Consider the following 10,505-nt stretch of genomic DNA (forward strand, 5'->3'; position numbering starts at 1 on the left):
CTCCCCATGTACAGAGCTGGCCGACTGGGTTGCACAGGTGATAATTACTTTTATTTCTTAAAATGAGCTGAATCAGTGTGGAGGGACTGGAGGTCCACTTTTTATTTCTTCCCCCCTTTATTGCATTGCCCATGTTGTGCTGGGCTATTCGTTGGCGTAACTCCATTATCCTATTTTAAGATCACGATAAAAACTAATGTAATTCCTAATTTTAAAAGTTAAGACTGCTAAGTTCTGGGGTAGGAAGGTTCTGTAGGGGGGACTGGAGAGAAACTCCTGGAGGATGTGCTCTCTTTCTGCCTAGACCCAAGTTACCAACGTCTTTGTTGGACAGTAAGAGGGTCTCTGATGGTATTCAGAAGGTGTGCCATCCGAGGACTCCCATTAAGGTAGTCCTGTGGGAAAACCCCTATATACTGTGTACTCAGCCGTCATTTATTCCTTCATCTGTGCCAATATCAAGACTGGGTCATCTATGACTCAGGTATGGTGAGGCACACCTGTAATCCCAGCACTTAGGAGGCTGAGGCAGGAGGATCACAGATTCAAGGCAAACCTGATCTACTGTCTTAGTCAGTATTCTGTTGCTGTGAAGAGACACCATGGTCAAGGCCACTCTTATAAAAAGAAAGCATCCAGTGGTGGCCTTGCTTAATAGAGACTTGGTCCATTATCACCATGGCAGGGAATGTGCTGGCCCACAGGCAGACATGATGCTGGAGAGGTAGTTGAAAGTTGTGTACCCTATCTGTAGGCAGCAGAGAGAGAGAGAGAGAGACAGAGAGAGACAGAGACAGAGACAGAGAGACAGACAGAGACAGTGAGAGAGACAGAAAGAGAGACAGAGAGAGACAGTGAGAGACAGAGACAGAGAGACAGAGAGACAGACAGAGAGAGACAGAGCTTTTGAAACCCCAAAGCGCACACCCAGTGATGCACTTCCTCCAACAAGGCCATACCTCCTAATCCTTCTAATCCTTTCCAAAAATTCCACTCCCTGATGACTAAACATTCAAATATGTGAGCCTATGGGACCATTCTTGCTCAAACCACCACAGCTACAAAGCCAGACTCTGGGTAAACAATGGTGATAATGAAGATGGAGAGGCGATACCTGTGCCTCCTCTTCCTGCTGGAGTTGATGCCCCCTTAACACCATCCACTCTTCCTCGTCAGGGCTTGTCTCTCCTCCCTGCGACCTCTGTCTTTAAGGACCTATTCTACTCCACAAAGTCTCTCTTCCATGATGCCTTTCGGCCATGGCATCTCCCTTCCGTGACCTCCCCCTTCCATAACCTCGGCCTTCCTTGACTTCTCCCTTCTGTGACCTTTTACTTCCATGACCTCTCCTTCCCATGACATTTTCCTTTCATGACCTCTTCCTTCCATGACCTCTTTTTTCATGACCTCTGCTTCCATAACCTCTGCCTTCCATGATCTCTGCCTTCTGTCATCTTTCCCTTCCATGACCCCTCAATTCAATGTCCCATCTCTTCTGTGGCTTCCCTGTTTGACCACCAAGTCCTCCTGACTACTTGCCCATATAGCTGTATCTTTGCTTATCTCAAGGCCTCACATTCATCAGAGTTTTCAGCAGCAAACAGGCCTTCAATTTGCTCTTGCACTCAGGAGGGGCAGGGGCACATCACATAGCACAGAACTAAGGCAGGCTTAAGAAACAGATGGGGAGGGGTTGGGGAGATAGCTCAGTTGGTAACACTTGCTATGTAAGAACTAGGACCTACATTCAGATCCCTAGTACCCAGGTAAAAGCTAGGTATGTAATATAGCTATAACCCCAGTGTTGAGTGGGAAGGTCAAGACTGATAGAGTCCAATAGGTCATTCATTGCCTGGCCTGCCTAGGGGAATTGATAAGCTCAGGGTTCAAAGACCATTTCTCCAAAGATACATAGGGAGTGATCAGGGAGGCTGCCCAATATTGACCTCTGGCCTTTGTACACATCACACACAATACACACATGCATGCACACGTGCGCGTGCACACACACACACACACACACACACACAAAATACAAATGAAGGGAAAAAAGAAAGGAAAAGCAAGCAAACAGACAGGACCTGGGAAGGATGATAACCAAGTGTGTCTGTCCATAGGCCATACTCTTGGGGACCACAGCTGCTGTTACCGCTGCCAAGACAGTTGCCCCCACCTCTGCCCCTGGGTGTGACCTTGCACTAACACTGCATCCTGGTTTCACTCTCTTCATGGCCAGAGTTCTTGGAGAAGCTTGCAAACACCCTGTCTGTCACCTCCCATTTAGCCACTGGTGAGGATGGAGGTGAGGGGAGCACATGACATCTGTTTGTTAGCTTTCTTGTTGCTGTGACTAAACATACAGAAAAAAATTAAAGAGAAAACAAAATGTCCCATGGTTTTAAAGGATTCGGTCCCTAGTGGCTTGACTTCATGTACTTGGGCAGAACATATTAGCAGCAGAATATGGCGGGAACCTTCTTCAGCTCATGGTGGATGTGAAATACAGAAAAACAGAGGAAGAGGCCACTGGTGGTGGCGCACGCCTTTAATGCCAGCACTCAGGAAGCAGAGGCAGGCGGATTTCTGAGTTTGAGGCCAGCCTGGTCTGCAGAGTGAGTTCCAGGACAGCCAGGGCTACACAGAGAAACCCTGTCTCAAACAAACAACCAACAAAAGGAAGAAGAGGAGGAAGAGGGGGAGGAGAAGGAAGAGGCTGGAGACACAACACCGGAAAGGGCCCACCCTAACAGCCTATGTCCCCAGGCAGACCCTCGAATCCTTGTGTCTAGATGCCCTCACCATACGAGCCCCCAGCTGGGGACTCGGCATATGAAAGCCTGCTGGGGACATTTCAAATTTGAACTGTTATAGCACTTCACTATGTTCTAGTCTCCAAATAAGATGTTGGCAGATATACACAAAGCCCAACCGCATAGTGATGGATCAGTTTAGGGCACAAGCATCCCTCCACATAAAATACTGAAGAACCTTTACCCATAATCTTAACTAAATGTTGCAGTTGCAAAGTCCCAACCTCAGCTATTTTCATTTCAGCTAAGCATGAGATTCTTGATTCACAGTTTGGTATAGTTTTTAACTTCAGTTTATGTGTGGCGATACATGCTTGGCTCTTAATTGGCTCTGAAGTTCTTCTGAGGCTCTGCCTCTACGTAACCACTAGACAACGATTCCCCAGTCACAAATGCCCACTTGAAACTGTAGCGAGAGAGAAGGTGTGTACTACAAAATTGGCAAGCCTGTCTTGAGTCCAGGCAGGGAACATCTGGTCTTCATGCTCCCCTTTTGAATCCAAGAAGTCTATGAAGGAAACGTCCTAGGGTAAGACAAAGTTTTGAATACCTGGGCTCTTGGGAGATAGTTTAAAATTATACAAATGAGGTATTTTCCTTAGTGTGACATTAAATATTATGAAAGAACATGGACAGTAAAGAGGAACACTGTATTAGGGTTTCTAGAGGAACAGAACTGATAGAATGAATATGAATATATACACAAATACATATACATACACATACATATACATGGCATTTATTGGGTATATAGTGATTCATATGCAAATATATTTATATATTAATATATGAAATATATTTCACATATAAATATACATTTATATAAATATATTAATCTATATAATATTATTTATAAATAATAAAAATATATCTTTATTGGGTATATAGCATATATATATATTGATATATATAATATTAATAATAATATATAAATATATTTGTTAAATATATATTATATGCATTTCAATTGTTATTTATGTATTATATTATATATAAATATATATTAAGCATATATTTAATATAGATAGAATTATTATTTTATTAGATTTATTATAGACTTTGTCTCAGTTAGTCTAACAATAGCTTGTAAAATTCAAGAATCCAGCAACTGTTCAATCTGCAAGGCTGGATATCTCATCCGGTCTTCAGTGTATGTCAGAATCCCCAAGAAATAGGCTCCAATGCCAGTGTCTCAGGGGTAAGGACAAACAAGCCAAGAGCAAAGACGTCCTTCTTCCTTTATATAGGCCGCCACCAGAAAGAGGTGTGACCCAGATTTAAGATGGATCTTTCTACCTCAAAAGGCCTAGATTTTTCCTACTTCAAATAGTTAAAGCGAGAAAAAAAAATCCCTCTCAGTTATGCCCAGTCACATGGGTTTTAGTTAATTCTAGATGTAGTCGAGTTAACCCCCCAAAATTAGCTATCACGAACATGAACGTAAAACCCTGTACCCCTGGCTTCGCTGTTTACTCACTGTATAACATTAGGGAAAGTACCCAACCTCTGAGTCTCCATTTCCTCATAGGCAAAATGAAAATGGCAGCCTCTAGCTCAGAGGATCAATGAGATCATATTGGCTGGACCCAGAAGATCCTGCAGTTCAATCCCTATGTCAGTCTACGGTGAGGTCATTATTATGTAAATGGTCATTTGAGAAGTGGGGGGGACAGCAAGAAGGAGCTAGCACCATATCCTCAAGGTGTGAGTGCAGATGTTCTCCTGTGTGGTATAATACCTTGATGAAGGCGGCTTCAAAGAGAAAGGGGTTTATTTCAACTCTCGATTTCAGGTTACAGTCCACCATTGTGTATAAGTCAAGGAGACAGTGTAGTATTATTTCAATAATCCCATCACAGGGTTGTTCTTACCTCAGTGGTTTATGTTCCCAAATAAAAGGCAAGCACACAGCCTTTATATTTTAATATGCCTTAAACAGCACAATAGCTGGGCAACTGCCTAACCCCCATGCTGTCAGAGTCTCCCTCCCACGGATAACTCAGAGGTGTTACTACTTTCTGTGTTCCATCTTGGCTGCTCTTGACCCAGTTTAGCAGCCTTCTGGGCTGCATTCTCTTGGCCTCTTTACTCTGGTTCTCCCTTCCGCACGTTCTTACCCTTCCATGGCAGCTATCTTCTCTCCTCTCCTGCACACACTCCTAGGGCATGGCGGCAACCTCCTCCTTGGTGGGTTCAAGCCCAGGGAAACCTAAAAGCCCCGCCTATGTCTCTCCTCCCCAGTTATTAGCTGCCGGCATCTTTATTTACCAATCAAACTTAAGTAGGGGCGGGTTCCCAGAAGATACGTGCAGACCCTCTCGTGCAAACAGTTTGGGGGGATCCAATTAGTAGTAGAATACAAGCAGCTACAAGACAAGAACTTACAACATTCAGTCAAGTCACATCTGCAGTCAAGAACAAAGAGGAATGAATGCCTATGATGGCCCGCTTGCAGTCAGCGTGATTTCTCCACTCTGATACACTCCGGGGCCTCTCGCCTAGGGAATGGTGCCACCCACAGTGGGCTGAGTCTTTGCACAGCAACTGACTTAATGAAAATACTTCCACAGGCTAACCTGATCTAGACAGCCCTTCGCTGATACTCCCTTCTCAGGTAATTGTAGGTTGTATCAAGTCAGTGGGCAAGTCACCCTTCCAGTTCAGTCCACATACGGAGCAACCTTGCTTGAAGGGGCCAGTCTACCATCTTGAACCAAAGCGGCCAGTTCATAGCTCCTCCAATGGCTACATGGGCCTGAGAGCTACACAACCATCCCAAGCCTGTGGGATGTCCGTCTAGCCAGAGATGCTGAAGGAATCCGGGGATAATGAGGGAGTTCCTTCTGCACCACACCTCTTTCTATCCCAGCCTGAAGCGTCAGTCTACAGGATACTACTTATATAAGCACGGTTTTGTATTTGGGGAGGGAGTGTCTCCAAGGTGGCTTTATAAGATTTCTAAGAGGGTTACAGTCATGAAATAGATTCCAAAGTTTACATCACAGTTTTTCTTGGCTGTAGCCATGCCCTTGCATTGGTTTCCTGGGTCCTCTCTTCCCAATATGGCATCTATTTTTTTACCAGTTCCAGACTCTGGAAAGCAGAGAATAGGGGATTTGCTTTAAATAATGAAATCCTCCCAAAAGCAGAAGCCTTAGAAGGTGTGTGCTCACCCATCAGGTCTAGTCTCTTGCCATTCCTGGAAGCCCTGCCAATCAATCATGGGAAGATGTTCTAGCTAACCTGACGGAGGGTAATGCACATGGTTATCAGACACAAGAGCGAGGCCATCTTAAGGTACTTATCTTCCAGCCAACCCCACAGCAGTCTCAGAGCCATAGATAACTCCTGTAGAGACCAGTTAAGTGAGCTCCCGATTTATGAGTGACATCTAGCCGCTCTATGGGGAAGGGGATAATTTCAAAATCACATATGACCCAAGTCAGAAAGAAGAAACCCTAAAATATATTGTCCCAGAGAGGTTCCGGGGGCAGATGATGCAAAGGGCTATTTTGCAATGGATCCAGTCTGGCAGGGGCAGGTCTCTGCAGCACGTGGGACAAAGTATGTTCTTCACCTGACCTCAACCCCCAAGCGTAGTGAGCAAAAGGCTTCGTGGTCCCAAATCTATTTGGACACCATAATGATTCATTGCTCACCTAGATGGACTTAGAATCACCTGGGTGGTGAGGCAGGAGAGTGTTGCCATAGAAGATCAACTGGGGAAGGAAGGTCCACCCTGAATGTGTGCATCCCCATCTCCTAGGCTAGGGTCCTGGGTGGAATAAAAGGAGGAAGGAGAAAACCACCCAAGCTCTAGAATACCATTTCCCTTTTCTCAGCTGCCTGGCCACCATGATGTGAACTACTCTGCCCGCCCCGCCCCTCAGGCCCACCCCTTCCTGAAGGACTGAGAACTCAGAGTCCGTGAGCCACTTTAAGTAATTCCCCCTTTGGAGGTCAAGGAGATTGTAAAAGTAACTAACATAGGCACTGGATAGTTGTGCTGTGTTGGGGGATCCAGAAGGCGGCACCCCTACATCGATCTCTGCAGTGTTATAGGGGTCAGACAGTGGCCATTCAGGAAGGGAACATTCCAGATGGCGTTTCCTGGGCAATAGGACTTGAAACACATCAGGATTCTGTGAGTTTCTAGAAAAAGCACTCCAGGGACTACCAGGGATACTTAGAAGGGTTTTACGGCTGAGTGAGCTCTGTGTTAGAGAGAGGAGCATAAAAAGCTACAGAGAGAAGTGAGGGGACTCCACCTACACAGAGGGGGTACAAAAAAAGGCTGGTGTGGGGTACACAGAGTAAGCACATGAGACGCTTTTTTGTGCTGTGACCACAAGTGCCTGGCAGAAAACAACAACAACAACAACAACAACAACAACAACAACAACTTAAGGGATAAAAGATTTCTTTCCCCTCACGGTTCCGGAGCATTTCAGTCCACCATAGAAGGAAAAGCTAGGTGAACCTGCTTACGTCATAATGGTGGGAGCATGTGGCAGAGACCGTCGGGTCATGATAGACAAGGAAGCAGAGAGTTAAACAGGAAATAGACATAACAGACCTCTGGGGACCCTCCTCTCCCTACCTTATGTCCTTGTTTCCAGACCCTCCCCAAAGAGCACCATCAATTAGTTGCACAGCTTAGAGTAAGCACTGGAGAAAGCAGGATTGTCACCCACTCAGGCCTGTTTACTTCTAAGTAACCTGGTCAAACAACCTAGTGATCCTTTGCTATTCTATTAGGAGCTGGCTTCTACCTCAATCCCCTCCCGCCCCCAATATCCTGAGCATAATTTTGGCCCTAATCCTGGGATTTGTCTCTCTGTGACTAGAACTCACCCCTGTGAAAGGGATCACATGTACTTTGCATCCTCCATTAATAGAATCTATCCGTAATCTTATTACATATCCTTTCATTCTAGGTGTTATGAAATATAATGCCTTTTTGGGTGGGGGTAAGGGGTTACCTGGCAGACCCATGCCAAGGCCCCCCCCCTGAAAAATCATCATGCCATGGGACAGACCAGATATAAAGGAGGTTTACTTGGGGGAAGGGAGGGGAGTGAGGACCCGGAGAAGTGCTAGAGGCAGACAAACAGAAGCAGAGCCATGGGGGCAGAGAAGAGGGGACAGAGGACAGGAAGAAGGACAGAAGGAGAGGAAGAGAGGCCAGCTGGGACACAGGAGAACAGAGAGAAATAGTGAGAGAGCCAGGATAGCAAGTAATCCTTTTATAAGCTGCCAGACCGCCTGCACCTGGCAGGGCTTAGGTAACAAGAGTCTGTCTTCCATTTCCCCGTCGCATGCTATCACTGAGGGAACTTAGGCAGGAGCTGAAGCAGAGGCCAGGTGAAGAAATGCTGCCTCTCATGGCTTTGCTCGGCCTGCTTTTTTATCCAACCTATCTGCTCAGAAGTGGCACTGTCTATGTTCTTAACCAAGAAATGCCCCTGCAGACTTCCCATAGGCCAATGTGCTGGAGAAACCTCAAGGGAGGTTCCTTCTTCCCAGGGGCTGGGGTGGGTGGAGCGTCACCCTATTCAGAATATAAGCTATTACACACCAATCATCATTCAGTCAAATTAGCAAATACTTGAGAAGTTGCCAGTGCCCAGTTCAGTTCAGTCAGCAATACAGCCTCAGAATCAGAAGCCACGTTCACAGGCTGCAGGGCAAACTAGCGATGCCCTTACCGCCTTCTTTGTTCTTTCCGGACATTCAGGTCAAACAGCCTGTGGGAAAATCACGATTTTATCCGGATCTCAAAGATCAATATCACACTCTCTATTTAGGGCTTGAGGGAGAATGGATTGAGGCTTGTCTGTCAGTGGGAAGGCCAGAGGCAGGTGCCCCAGCACAGGTGACTCTCCAAAGAGACATCTGATCGTGGTGGCCAGACCACAGATCTACCTGCAGAGCCAGCTGTCTACCTTAGCATCAGGCCTCTCCGAGCTTTCTCGCTTGACTAATGGGATACTCAGAGCCTCCTAGAACAGAGGGCAGTGGAGGTGGGCTGCCAAGTCTTTGTTCACAGGGACCTGGGGGAACTGACCTAAAATCTCTACCACATACCACCTATGTTTGAAAAGAGGGGCTTAGCCAAAGCCAGGCTGAGAAGAGCTCACTTAATCTATGTGGGTGTTTCTTGAACTCCACACTGCAGAAAACTTTCTGTCTCTTGTGTCCAGAGCAAACCTCATCCTTGCTATCACCAAGGACCACCTGCTAGTGTCTGGGTTTTATTGTTGCTGTGATCAAATGGCTGACAGAAATAACTTACAAAGAGGAAAGTTATTTTAGCCCACGGTTTTACAGAGTTTAATCCATGACTGCTTGACCCAACATGTTTTGGCAGAAGAACGTTTTGTGCGTGCATGTGTGTGTGTGTGTGTGTGTGTTCACGTATATGTGTGTGAATGTGTATGTGCATGTATGTGTGTATGTATGTGTATATGTGGTATGTGCATGTGTATATTGTGTGCCTGTGTGTATATATGTGCATGTATATGTGTGTGTGATTGTGTATATACATGTATATATGTGTGCATGTGTGTGGTGTATATGTGTGTATGTGTATGTGCATGTGTATGCTCACATGTTTGTGCATGTGCATGTGTGTGCATGTACATGTGGTATGTGCATGTATATGTGTGTGCATGTATATGTGTATGTATAATTGTGTGTGTATTTGTGTGTGTGTGTGTGTGTGTATGTGTGTGTGTGTGTTGGGGGCTTCTCTACTCCAATACTACAAATAGTAGAGACAGAAAAAGGTATAACCTTTAAAGGTACACCTCCAACTGAGATCTGCCTCCCGAAGTTTCAGCACCCTTGGCTGCAGCACCCTTAGCTGGGGACCATGTGTTCAGCCTGTAACGCAGAGAAGGACAGTTCACAGTCAAACCACGAGGCTGCATGAAGAGTAAAGGCCTTTTCAGAAGCTATCCAAAGAGCAGAATCCCATGCTCCTTCTGTGGCCTTGTTGAGGAATGGGGCCCGGCTGCCCACCACCGGCAATCCTGACACCCAGATACTGTAGTTTCTGACCAGATTCTGGGTACTCTGTCTTGGCAGCTACCCAAGGAAACTGTCCATACTTGTGCTCTGAGTCTATGTGGACACGATCATGCTGAGGTTCCTTCTGGGGAGGGGGGGGGGAGCCTGGGCAGCGGACATCAACTCCAAGTTCATTACTCCTTCTAGTTAATTCCTTATCTTCCTCTGGAAAGAAACACTTTTCATCCAGCATCCTCCAACACCTTCTCCTATGCCTTTCCAATACCCCAGATAAGAAGGCAGTCTAGGACTAAGGGTGGAGATATGACACATGGTTTAAGAGCACTTCTTGTTCTTGCAGAGGACCTGGGTTTGTTTCCCAGCACCTATATGACAGCTCACAGCTGCCTGTACCCCCAGCTCCAGGAGTTACAGGTCATCTGGCCTCCCAGGGCTCACACAAGCATCATACATACATACATACATACACCCAGGCTCATACATATAAAATAAAATAAGTTTCAAAAGAGAGAAGGCCTTATTTAGGGGTATATGGAGTACGTACATCTGGGGCCCAGCTCCTGCTGTCTAGAGACCAAGATGGGCACCAATTAAAAGTTCACTGAGACTGGATATTGTGTCAGGACATGGAGAAATCAACTAAAATGGCCACTTTGGATGAAG

The sequence above is a fragment of the Apodemus sylvaticus genome, chromosome 1, assembly GCF_947179515.1.
Source record: "Apodemus sylvaticus chromosome 1, mApoSyl1.1, whole genome shotgun sequence".
NCBI lineage: Eukaryota > Metazoa > Chordata > Mammalia > Rodentia > Muridae > Apodemus > Apodemus sylvaticus.